The sequence below is a fragment of the Lepus europaeus genome, chromosome 8, assembly GCF_033115175.1.
Source record: "Lepus europaeus isolate LE1 chromosome 8, mLepTim1.pri, whole genome shotgun sequence".
In the NCBI taxonomy this organism is placed as follows: domain Eukaryota; kingdom Metazoa; phylum Chordata; class Mammalia; order Lagomorpha; family Leporidae; genus Lepus; species Lepus europaeus.
This window is the reverse complement of record NC_084834.1, coordinates 71,629,925-71,642,609: the sequence shown is the minus strand read 5'-3', so window position 1 is coordinate 71,642,609 and position 12,685 is coordinate 71,629,925. Positions and strand designations below refer to the sequence as shown.

Genomic DNA, 12,685 nt, shown 5'->3' with positions numbered 1-12,685 from the left:
ATATATAAATAATATATTGTAATACAATTGCCAGAATCACTATTCTCATGCTTTAGGGCCTTTACTGGGAGACCTCAACAGTCAATCTAATAACTGAGATGGCTGTTAAGTAACTAACAGTTGAGTAGCATATAGCATGGATCCGCTGGAAAAAGGGATCTCTAGAGGCTAGTGATCAACAAATGGCTTGGAATTTCTGAAATAATATTGTTCATGACAAAGCAAATAACATATTTAAAATATCAGAGGGCTGAAGAGCATGATATGTTCTATATGGCCAGAGAATGGTGAGAACAGGAGAGTCAAGAAGTGGCAGGAAGTGAGCTAGACAAGATAATGAAGTCCCAAAGCTAAAAATTTATCCTATCAGCATTGGGGAGATACCAAAGGCTTCTAAGAAAGGAAGCACCATGAAAAACTTTGCATTTTAGAAAGAATAGGCAAGAACGGGTGGAAATACAGGACAGAATATAATAGTGTTAAGTGAGGCACAATAATAGTATGAACTTTGGCTTTGGTGGAGGATGATGAATAGATAATGTACCCTTAACAAATAAGATACCAAAAGAGAAACAGATTTCATTATGGAAGGTAAATGAGTTCAGTCTGGGGACATGTTTGGTTTATTTTCCCTAAATGGCATAGCAAGAAATATTAAGAATGCAGTTAGAAAAATCAGATCTATACGTGATCCCAAGTTCCAGACAGCACTGTTAGATGAACTACAGATATTCCCATGCAGTTTTTTGTGGTAAATTTATTCCAATTTTGCCTTTAGAGCCTTTTTTTTCTAAAGATTCTTTTTATTAATGGTCATATGAATCTAGAAAGTATTCATTTAACAAGTAGAATCAGGTTCTTTGGTTGCTGGTTACTTCACTGTTGTCCCATATGTGGGCTTGTGCATGCTTACACACTATGGTTTTTAATCACTGTTGACCATTACTTAAAAGTGAAAGTCTAAGCAGTGACGACATAGGAAAATTGGTATTTATTGACTTTCAACTGGGGCAAAAAGGAGCGCTTGCTCTGAATCTACAATAACCACCAAGATAAATCTTGAATAATTTTAAAAACAAAGTCAAAACATTTATAGACACATGCTTCATTCCAGCACTCCTGTCACATGAAATTTCCTTGAAAATTAGACTCCAGCATGTCTTTCATGCTAATTTGAGAATTAAAGACATTATCAAAGTACTAAAGAATGATGTTTAAGAATCATGAAAATTTCTCTGGAGTCAGAAATATAGGTGTAACATCTCTCTATCCTACACAAAAGAGGCTGTATAGTGTATACTAAAATTGAAAAAAACAACTATTTTTTTCTTTAAAAGATAGTAAACCCTATTACTGTTTAAGGAAAAATTGATAGTCCTTTGTATATTTGAGCCCTAAACAAAATGTTTTATTGATAAGCTTTGTGATTACTGGGATGGTAGTAGATAAGAGCACAGGGTCTGGAATAAGACTGGCAGAGTTCAAATCCTTGCTCCATCATGGAGTGATTACATAACAGGGCAAGTTATTTCATTGTTTTTATTTACATCTTTTTCACCTGACAAGATAACAGTTACCACTCTCATTGAATTGTTATTAACAAGGATTGTAATACTTAATAAACATGGTTAACACATCCTAATTTGGTAATGCTAACACCAGCAAATAAGAATATCTATTCAGTGACATATATTTTAATGATGAAAATAAATACATAGAATTATTATAACCTGCTTCAGATATCCCTGACTCCTTTCAACCTAATGACTCTGGCATGGAGTACCTTTTGTATGGAGTGTTTTTTTTCCTGTTTCTACATCCGGCTACTTCTTGTAAGTCAAATCTCAGTTTAGTTACCTGCTCAGTGAGGCCTTCTCTAACTTACTGATCTAGAATATTCACCCAGTCAATTTCAACCATATCATTTTGTTTCAATTTTGTTTGTATCATTTATCATTTGATTTAAATTTTAATTCTCCCCTCACTAGAGGGTAAGCATCTCCCTTTTCCATTGTGTTTCAGCACCTTGATCACAGCCATTCAATAAGTGCTTGAAAAATTATTTGCTAAATTAATGAACTACTCTGTGATGTTTATAATGAAAAAATCAGAGAAAAAGAATGGGACTAGGAATTCCAGTTTGAAAAAAATTTCCCTGAGCCAGTATACCTGTAGATTCAGACCTCCCCAATGGTTACAGTTTCAATGTAACATTGCTAAGTTAGAACTGGCATCTGTTGTTACACAGAATAAGATATAGTACACACACAGATCCCCTTGGGTTCAAACTTTTCCTAGCCCTTTGTATTTCTCCCTTTTCCTAAATCTTACCCTCTGAACACTGCTAAACACTACCACTGCTAGGTACCACCCATCAAATTAGACTTGTATAGATGAATACATGCCCTTATTGGGTACCTTTTGAGTATTAATTTGGATCATTGTACCTATCTCTGCCTGTGTCTATAGCTGTATTCATTCCCAGAGTCTGCTCCCTTCTTCCATCCATTGCTGCAGACATCTCAACGTTCTCTAGAGTTAGGCCCACAAGGTTTAAAACACCGAGCAAGTAGAGAGGAACGAAACTCTGCTTCAAGACTGGCTTTGAGGTTTACAGTTCCTAGTTAACTTGTGTGAATGCTACTGCCTTGGAGTGTTAACTCTTAGGTATAATAACCAACCTCTATTTTGATTATTGTCATAGTATCCCACACCATTTCAAATATAGGTTGGTGCCCTAATAAATACTGTTTAATGCTGATAATCCTCACTAGGTCATTGTTAGGATATCATTCTGATGTTCTATTGGTACATAAATAACCACTACAAAGCTTAGGGACTTCAAACAACAATTAGGTGGGGTTTGATGGGAAAGCATGTCTGTTTCCCACAAAGCATCTGGGGAGAGCTTTAACCTCTTAAAGCATGATACTGCGTTCCAAAAGCAAGCACCTCCAAAATCGGGAAATAGAAGCTTCCAGAAAAAGGCACAGTGTTACTTCTGTGTTACATAGGTTCAGCAGTCACAGAGCTCAGATTCCCAGGGAACAAACATAGATGCGGCTTTTCCACAGGAATACCACATATCAATTCTATCTTAGTATTATCAAAGAATCTGGGGTCGTGACAATGTAGATATTAAATGTTTCATTCTTTGAGCAAAGTGAAAAGAATGAAAAGAAATTCAAACAAGAAAAACTGTGGATCATGTCATAGCTGAAATTAGAATATCATGCAAAAAAGAGGCTTTTTTTAAAAAAAAATTACTTGAATCTGGGAAAGTTAGAACGCACCTGAGCACCATTTAACCTTATTATTTTGAGACACTTGGATGGTCTCAAAAAGCTAATGCAACTATTAAAATACCTTGTTGTTGTTAAGGCCCTATGAAAGAGGTAGAAAAAACTATTTTCTAGAGTTAACTTTTTTGTCCTAAAAGCAGTTTCATTTGGTCTTGTGGGTAACTTGGATGATAATGTGAACTTAAAAAAAAAAACAAAATACCAGAGCAAAATAATGTTTACTTTGTGTGGTGTAAGTAGTATTTGAATGAAATGAAAATGTATGTGTTCAATTAACTCTGGGTTCTGGTATTCTGAAGTCAAAGTATTTTATTCAATTTAGAAAAAAAAAGTATGAATAAGAAGATTTAAAAATTTCCATTATTCACTTTATCAGAGCTCTTCTGTAAACAAAGCAGAAGCTTTGATCTGATGAATAAAGTGACTACATTTTCTTCTACTTTTTTCCTTCAACCCAGCCTCCTCCCTACACATTTTTTGTTATCAGTTCAAATGATGCTTTAGAATTAGATATGGAAGAGTGAGAGTTGCATGCTGTGTTTAGTTAGTCTCTGCTGTACTGTAACATTAAAGATCTTCCCTGATCTATTTTCATTTCTTTCTCTCTGGATAATCTGGTTTCTCAACATATTGACTGCCCGACCTCCTCATGTCACTTTTCTATAAAATCAAAAAGGTCGCTACAGTCCCAAGGTGGGGAAATGGCCTCTTTCTGGAAAGGGTGGCACTCAAAGGTCAATTCATTAAACAGGGTGACTTATGTGACCTCTATTGCCTGTTTTCAAAATACTGCTGTGCAAAACTCAAATCAATTCTTTTTACTAGTAAGACTGCTTTGGGAGATTTTAGAGAGAAAACTGAAATAAAATGCATTTTACCACGGATTCAGAAGAATTACATTTCTTCCCCTAAGATGTAATTACAAGAGGCTGGTGTTGTAGTTCAGCATTTTAAGCTACTGCCTGTGATAATGGCATCTCATATGAGTCCTGGCTGCCCCATTTCCAATCCAGTTCCCTGCTAACGTGCCTGAGAAAGCAATGGAAGATGACCCAAGTACTTGGGGCCCTGCTACTTACACGGGGGACTCAGATGGTGTTCCAGACTCCTGGCTTTAGCTTGGCCCAGCTCCAGCTGTTGTAGCCATTTGGAGAGTAAACCAATATAAGGAAGATATCTCTCTCTCTTTCTCTCTCAGTAACTATGCCTTTCAAATAAATATTATTTTAAAAGAAATTACTAGGGAATGCTCCCATTTCCCTGCTAAAAGACATTTCATTTCAGGGGTTTTTTTTTTTTTGCTTTTTTTTTTTTTTTTTTTTTGGACCTACCGAGGCCTGGGTTTCACCTTCCCACACCAAAGCAATGGGAGGTGAGCTGAGGCCCCTGGTGGCTCTGGGCACAGAATCTCACCCACAGCCATATCCGAAGCTGGGATGATTTTTAACCAACACTATAGTTTATTTTTTAGAAAAAAAAAAAGATTTTATTTATTTACTTTGAGAGCGAGAATTAGAGACAGAGAGAGTGAGAGACAGAAAGGTCTTCCATCTGCTGATTCACTCACCAAATGCCCAGAGCTGCGCCAATCCGAAGCCAGAAGCCAGGAGCCAGGGGTCAGGAGCTTTTTCCTGGTCTCCCACACAGGTGCAGGGGCCCAAGTCCTTGGGCCATCTTCTACTGCTTTCGCAGGCCATAGCAGAGAGCTGGATTGGAAAAGGAGCAGCCAGGACTAGAACCGGTGCCCGTATGGGACATTGGTGCCATAGGTGGAGGATCAACTGACTGTGCCACAGCACCAGGCCCCATCACCATAGTTTCTTAAACTTATATAGAAAAGGCACCAGTACTGAAATTCTGAAATCACAATTAATCAAAGTCATCCATTTAAGAAGTAAAGATCGTATTGGAAAAAGCCTGAGGCTGAAGTTAGAAATCCTCTATTAGAGTCCCATCTTCACCCCTTACCAGCTGTGTGTGTCTTTTGCTGAGTTTGAGCAGCCTCTTCAGTGCTCAGCATCCTCATTTGTCAAACAAGGAAATGTCACCCACCCTGACATCATATAAGCAGAAGGCATTATCATTTTAGAAACTTTAATGCAAGATACATGATTTTTGTAAGTTATGGTCATTAATATTTTTGAAATGTACAATGTGGTTATTAAAATACATTTTCTGAGCTCAAATATAATGCTTTGTAATAGGTAAAAAAAAGTATCATCTCAGTAAGGACAGAAACCAAGTATTACATATATTTATTTTTAAATTTTATTTTCATTTTATTTGAGAAATAGAGGTAGAGAGATTTTTCATCTGCAAATTTACTACCCAAATGCTGGCAACAACATTTACCAGGAGCCCAAAACTTAATGCAGGCTTCCTACATAGATACATGGACCAAACAGATCCATTACCAGATGCTTCCCAGGGCACACATTAGTAGGAAACTGGAACTGGAAGTGGAGCCAAGACCTGAACCCAGGCACTCCAGTATAGAATATGAGAATCCCAGGCAGTGTCTTAACCACTTTTCCAAAAAACCTGCTCTAGAAATTGTTATACATCTTTATGTCCCTAACATTTCCTAAATCAGTTCTGTGCAAGACAAACTCATTGGCTGATTTGTCAAATGATTGAGAAAGAAATTTATGAGGTCATTATCCCTCAATTTTAGGAAGTATAAATTTGGCTTATTGTAACATTATTCTTTTCTCCTGAATTCTGTCTTTTGAATTAATTATTGAATACATTAACAGTGTTCATATCCTAGTGAAAATTGTCTCCCACTATAACACTATAGGTGATTTCAAAATCTGGACTGTAGGATATGTGAATGGAAGCAGAGATATCATGATTGGCATCTACTACTTTTAGTTTATTTATTTGAAAGGCAGAGCAACAAAGAGAGAGAGAGATCTTTTGCTATTCCCTAAATGCCCACAACAGCCAGGGCTGGTCCAGGCTGAAGCAAGGAGTCAGAAACTCCATCCAGGTCTCTCATGTGGATGACAGGGACCCAAGTATTTGAGCCTTTATCTGCTGCCTCCTAGGGTGTGCATTAACAGGAAGCTGTATCAGAAGCAGAGGTGGTACTCAAATCCAGGGACTCTGATATGATGCCAGCATCCCAAGTGTGGGCTTAAACCATTGTGCAATAGTACCTTTCCCAATTAGTACCGACTGTTGCAAGAACACTGGCACTCAGAGGTTAGTATGGCTAAGAGGATTAGTGATGTTAATGTGTGCAACAAGTTATCTCTAAAATTTAAAATAAAACTGTCTTCACTTAGAGTGTAAATTTTATGGTACTGCATAGTTTCATCATCTTCTTGGGAAATTCTGTAGGCATTCCATTCTGCCTTTCTAACTTTCAAAGTCTATTCACAGAGCATTAATTAACTGATTTCTTATTCCCTCACAGGGAATAGGAGACTTTCCCTCACAAGGAATAAGAAACTTTTCCTTTCCTTCTACTATTTCAACTCATTCAGGAGTAATATTGATAGCTAACTTGTTTTTGTACTCAGACCTGCAAGAATTGGCATGCTACCTTTAAATGTAGTGTAAGTCATAACTGAAGAGAACATTCATGTAACTTATCCTGAGTACCTGTTATGTGCCTATCAGCCTCCTGACACTCTTTGCATTTAACTGGGCCTAAGTTTATGTAGTTCCAGGAAACATCTGTGTTTATTCAACTAATAGTTCTTTGGGGGGAAGTTATTACAATGAATTATGCCTATATTATTTGATAAGTTTTTTTCACTAGTTAGCAATAATAGACCTTATGGTAGATAGTATTTGTTATTTTGAGTGATAAAAAGTTTGAAAAAGTAACCTTTTTCTCTTGTCCTTAAAAAATATTATCATTATTATAAAAGTATTACAGGTTCTAAATGCGGCCCAGTATGTGGAGAGGCCATGGTGTTCCTGCAGTTATAAAGCAAGGAAATAGACTTCAAGCAAAAAGAACAAATTTCATAAAGGCAGTGACTCATAAAGTGTGAAGAATTCAAGGAAATGTCATTTGTTCAGGGAGGTTGGAACAGTGGAAATGGATAGACAGTAGCAGAAGGTGAAGGTAGCACATTAACCAGAACCCACATTATTGAAGGCCTAGTTTTCTTGCCAAGAAGTAAAATTTTTTTTCTTAAGAAGGGAACCTTTCAGCCAGATCCAAATGCCTTAAGAGCTGATTCCGAGGCCAGAGTGCTGTTTAGGACATCTGCCATTCCATGAGTCTGCTGTGTATCCTGCTTCCCGTGTTGGATCATTCTCTCCCTTTTTGATTCTATCAGTTAGTATTGGCAGGCACTAGTCTTGTTTCTGTGATCCCTTTGACTCTTAGACCTATCATTATGATATATTGTGACCTGAAATTGATCACTTGGACTAGTGAGATGGCATTGGTACATGCCACCTTGATGGGATTGTATTGGAATCCCCTGGCACATTTCTGACTCCACCACTTGGGGCAAGTCAGCTTGAGCATGTCCCAGATTGTACATCCCCTCCCTCTCTTATTCCCACTCTTATATTTAACAGAGATCACTTTTCAGTTAACTTTAAACACCTAAGAATAATTGTATGTTAATTACATAGCTCAACCAATAGTATTAAATAGAACAAAAAAAAATACTAAAAGGGATAAAGTTTTAAATTGTACATCAACAGTGATGACAAGGGCTGATCAAGTCACTATTTCTCATAGTGTCCATTTCACTTCACCAGGTTTCCTTTTTGGTGCTCAGTTAGTTGTCACCGATCAGGTAGAACATATAATATTTGTCCCTCTGGGACTGGCTTATTTCACTCAGCATGATGTTTTCCAGATTCCTCCATTTTGTTGCAAATGACCGTATTTCATTGTTTTTGACTGCTGTATAGTATTCTATAGAGTACATGTCCCATAATTTCTTTATCCAGTCTACTGTTTATGGGCATTTGGCTGAAGAGCCCATGAGAGTATTTTAGGCATGGAAAGCCAAGACACTCTGGCAAAAAAAAAAAAAAAAAAAAAAAAACCCTAAAGGAAAGATCTTTGCAAGTGAGATCCCAGTGGAAAGAATGGGCCATCAAAGAAGGAGGTACCTTTCTCTGAAGGGAGGAGAGAACTTCCACTTTGACTATGGCCTTGTCGAAATAAGATTAAAGTCAGTGAGCTCAGGGGGCTTCCATGGCCTTGGCAACTCATGACTAGAGCCTGGGAAGATTGCTGATGCCTTAAACAAGAGTGTCAATTTGTTAAGTCAACAACAGGAGTCGCTGTGCACTTACTCCTCATGTAGGATCTCTGTCCTTAATGTGTAGTTCAGTGTGAATTAATGATATGACTAGTGCTCAAACAGTATTTTGTACTATGTGTTCTGTGTGGGGGCAAACTGATGAAATCTTTACTTAATATATACTAAGTTGATCTTCTGTATATAAAGATAATTGAAAATGAATCTTGATGTGAATGGAAGGCGAGAGGGAGCGGGAGATGGGAGGGTTGCGGCTGGGAAGGAAGTTATGGGGAGGGGGGGAAGCCATTGTAATCCATAAACTATACTTTGGAAATTTATATCTACTAAATAAAAGTTTAAAAAAAAAAAAGAGGGAAACCTTTAAGATGTTTAAGCAACAGAGAGACAATTGAACAGGTATATTTAGAAAGAGACTCTCATAGGGAGCCCAAGAGATGTCTTTATCTAGATCTCAAGGTTCAAAATGACTCAGTGAGTTCATTGTCCCAATTTCATTTTAATTAAATCACTTAGTAATGGTGAGTATCAGTTGAGGTTGAATGCTTCGGAGAATTTTATGAATAATCTTATTTAATTTGAGGATCTACACTACCCAGAATAAAAATGATGCAGGGTATCATTGGTATCATTATAAAAATATTTTAGTATGTAATGATGCAAAAATAACAGTGCTGTCTATTCAAGTAGAACTTGTCTCTAAGGAGCTTTAAGTGTATTAAAAATTAATGTAAGGCCACGTTTTCTGTAGGAGGCAGAGAGACAAAATAACAAGCAGTATTCTCTCCCATCCGGCCCTGCCTCTATTTTCAAGCCGTTCTGAAGTGCTACCACTTGCCCATTGGTCCCTTATTTTCAAGTACAGTGAGCCAACTGTGATTTTCCCCCAATATACTAGACTGTTTTTGGCATGCCCTCCCCAGTCCATTCTATCTAGTAAATTCAGCTCCATTTTAAAGATTCAGGTCAAATGCCTTAAGTCTCAGTGAAGACCTTTCTAATGTCTCAAGCAGTTAGTACTTTTATATTCAGTGTGGTACAGGTAATTAATAGACACACACTTTCTTCTTAGATACCCTTTTTGCACCTTTTTTTTCTAGTACTATTTCCCATTTTAGATATTATTTCTTTTCTTCTGTTTTAATCCTGATTCTTTTTCTAAAAAATTATTTTTTTCATTTTATTTGAAAGGCACAGAGACACAGAGAAAGAGACTGACAAACACAGAAACCTTTTATCTGCTGGTTCACTCCCCAAATGCCAGAGCAGCTGGGGCCAGGCACGGCCAAAGCCAGGAGCTTAGAATTCCATCCAGCTACATCACCTGCAACCTTTCTGGATTCATATTAGCAGGAAGTTGGAATAAAAAATAGAGCTGGGCCTTGCACTTAGGCACACTGAGAGGGGGTATGGGTGTCCCAAACAGAAGTCTAAATCACTGCACCAAATGCCAGTCTTCGCCTATTAGCTCCTTTTTTTTTTTTTTTTTTTATGGTGGAAAAACATATATTTAGAATTAGCCAGCTGGACTCAGTTCAGATGATCCCAATTTTGTTGGCAACGTCCAGAGCATCATAGTCAGGAGCCAGCCGCACATATGCCTTCTTCTCTCCGTCAGGTCTGATCAGGGTGTTGACTTTGGCCACATCAATGTCATAGAATTTCTTCACAGCTTGTTTGATCTGGTGCTTGTTGGCCTTGACATCCACAATGAACACCAGGGTGTTGTTGTCTTCTATCTTCTTCATGGCAGACTCCGTGGTCAGGGAGAACTTGATGGCATAGTGGTCAAGCTTATTTCTCCTGGGGGCGCTCTTCCAAGGGTATTTGGGCTGCCGTCGGAGGCGTAGTGTCTTGGGCCACCAGAAGGTGGGGGACGTGTGGATCTTCTTCTTCTTGTGGCTGTGGACGCCTTTCAGCACTGCCTTCTTGGCCTTTAAGGCCTTTGCTTTGGCTTCGACTTTAGGAGGGGCAGGAGCTTCCTTCTTCGCCTTCGGCGCCATCTTGGTGAAAAAGCCTCCTATTAGCTCCTTAAGGACAGATACTATTCATTTTGATGTACTCTGGGCATATAGTTTGTGCTTTAGTGACTATGCTAAGCATGAAAACCGTAGCTACCTACTGCCATTTAAAAGCATGAAAAATTATGATCAACTTGTATTTCTTAATGCTGTTAATCAGGCCTCTTTTAGAAACACTAAAACATTGTGTATGTCACCTTCCCTTTCACCTGTCAAAGGTCCTATCCATGCCATCTTGTCAATGTAATTGTTTTAAACCTTCTCTAGACATGTAGTACACACTGTATCAAACTCTGTTAAAGACATTCTCATCACAGAATATGGTTGGTTTGCCATATCTCCAAGAAATGCTTTGAAAACAAAACAGCAAGAAAATATTTAGTAAAGAGATCTAACCATATTTCTTTTACAATTAAGTTATAGTGTTTAGGATACTGTTGCTTCAGGTTAAGAAACAAATAATTAGGAGCTAACTGATTTTTTTACATAAATTATTAGATTACTCATGTGTCATAGCACAGCAAGTTAAGCCACCACTTGGTATTCCCATATCTCATATCAGAGTGATGGTTGGAGTCTGCTTTCCGTGTAGCTTCAGGCTAATGCATCTGGGAAGACAGCGAATGATGGCCCAAATATTTGGGCCCCTGCCAACTATTTGGGAGACCCAGATGCAGTTTCTGGCTTTGGAACTGCATCCCTGGTTTGTTGAGGGCATTCGGGGAGTGAAACGGCAAATGGAAGATCTCTCTCTTTCTCTGTCTCTCCGTTTTTCTCTCTTTGCCACTCCACCTTTCAAGTGAACAAATACATTTTTTTAAAAAGTTCTTAACAAGTAAATTAATAACATATCCCAAAATACCACTTTTTTGCCTTGAATATATTTAAGATCCTGCTCATGTTTCCAGAAGCTTCAGGGAATGCTTTACTACAAGCAGTTTTTCCACGAAGCATCTGGGCATGTTGCTGACTTATTTTTAGCTCAATCTCCATGAATATTATGTGCAATTTAATAGTCCCTCCACTGAAACACAACCCTGAAAAATGCCTCTTTGCCTTCAACCTTCATTTTAGCATGGATTGTTTTATATTCAATGATGCAGTCTTAACCAGAAAGCAGATCTTTATCAACATTTGCTTTTGAAGCAAACCCAAGGATGTTAGGTAATTCCAAATTTCTAATAGAAATATGATATAGAATTTGGTATTTTAAATGTTCCATTTAATAAATTTTCTTTTCCTGTTTCCTTGTTCTTAGCAAAATGATAATTCCTTTCAACTTTCTTTATGAAAATCTTTTGGTTGGGAACTGTTAAGAAATCTACAAACAGAGTAAAGATAGAGATGTCTGTGCCCCTCCCTTGTATCATGGTGGCCCCATTTAATAGCAGCATTTATGACTCTGGCTTTCCAAAAAGCCTCAAAGTGCTTTTGGTTTTTTGTCTTATGCCTCCCCTTCCTCCTTCTTTTCTTTGTTCTCTTTCCTCCTCTAAATTTAAACTGTACCTCCATAAAAATCATAAGGTTTGTTAGCATGCATAGAGAGATGGGTAGATGATATTAGTTGGAAGGTATGAAGGCATTCACTGTAAGATTCTCTCAATTGTGTTCTCTGTTTAAAAATTGTAGATATAAACTCTCTTAGGAGTTATGATCCATGAGGTTGGGATGATAGAGTCTTTTCTCTCTGTTTAAACTTTTTACAATTATATTATTAGAGAAAAATGAAGACGATTCTTTGAAAAGCCACATGAAACAGTCCTCACAAATGAAGCCACCAGACTATTGCCTTAAATGCTTTTCATTTTTTAAATTCACACCAAGCCATGCTAAATAATAAAGAATGTGGGAGCCTATGTTATAACTCAGTGGATAAAGCTGCCTTCTGTGGCATCAGCATCCCATATGGGCACAGGTTGAGTACCAGCCACTCCACTTGCAATCCAGCTCCCTCCTAATGTACCTGGAAAAGCAGCAGAAGGTAGCACTTGGGCTACCCACATGGAGAGACCCAGATGGAATTCTGGGCTCCTGTCTTTGGCCTTGCCATGCCATTAGGGCCATTTGGGGAGTGAACTAGCTGATGGGAGATCTCTCTCTCTCTCTGTCTCTCTCTCTG

General features: G+C 37.9%; 1 protein-coding gene and 1 non-coding gene across 3 annotated transcripts in view; one reads left to right on the top strand and one right to left on the bottom strand.

Annotated features, from left to right (window-relative positions):
* GSTCD (glutathione S-transferase C-terminal domain containing) overlaps nt 1-12,685 on the top strand; it is a 147,366-nt gene that overhangs the window by 104,207 nt on the left and 30,474 nt on the right. The gene's annotated exons all lie outside the window — the stretch shown is intronic.
* Nucleotides 4,628-4,754, bottom strand: LOC133766142 (small nucleolar RNA ACA64). Its single transcript, XR_009866691.1, has one exon. It is a non-coding gene; the product is annotated as a small nucleolar RNA ACA64 (small nucleolar RNA).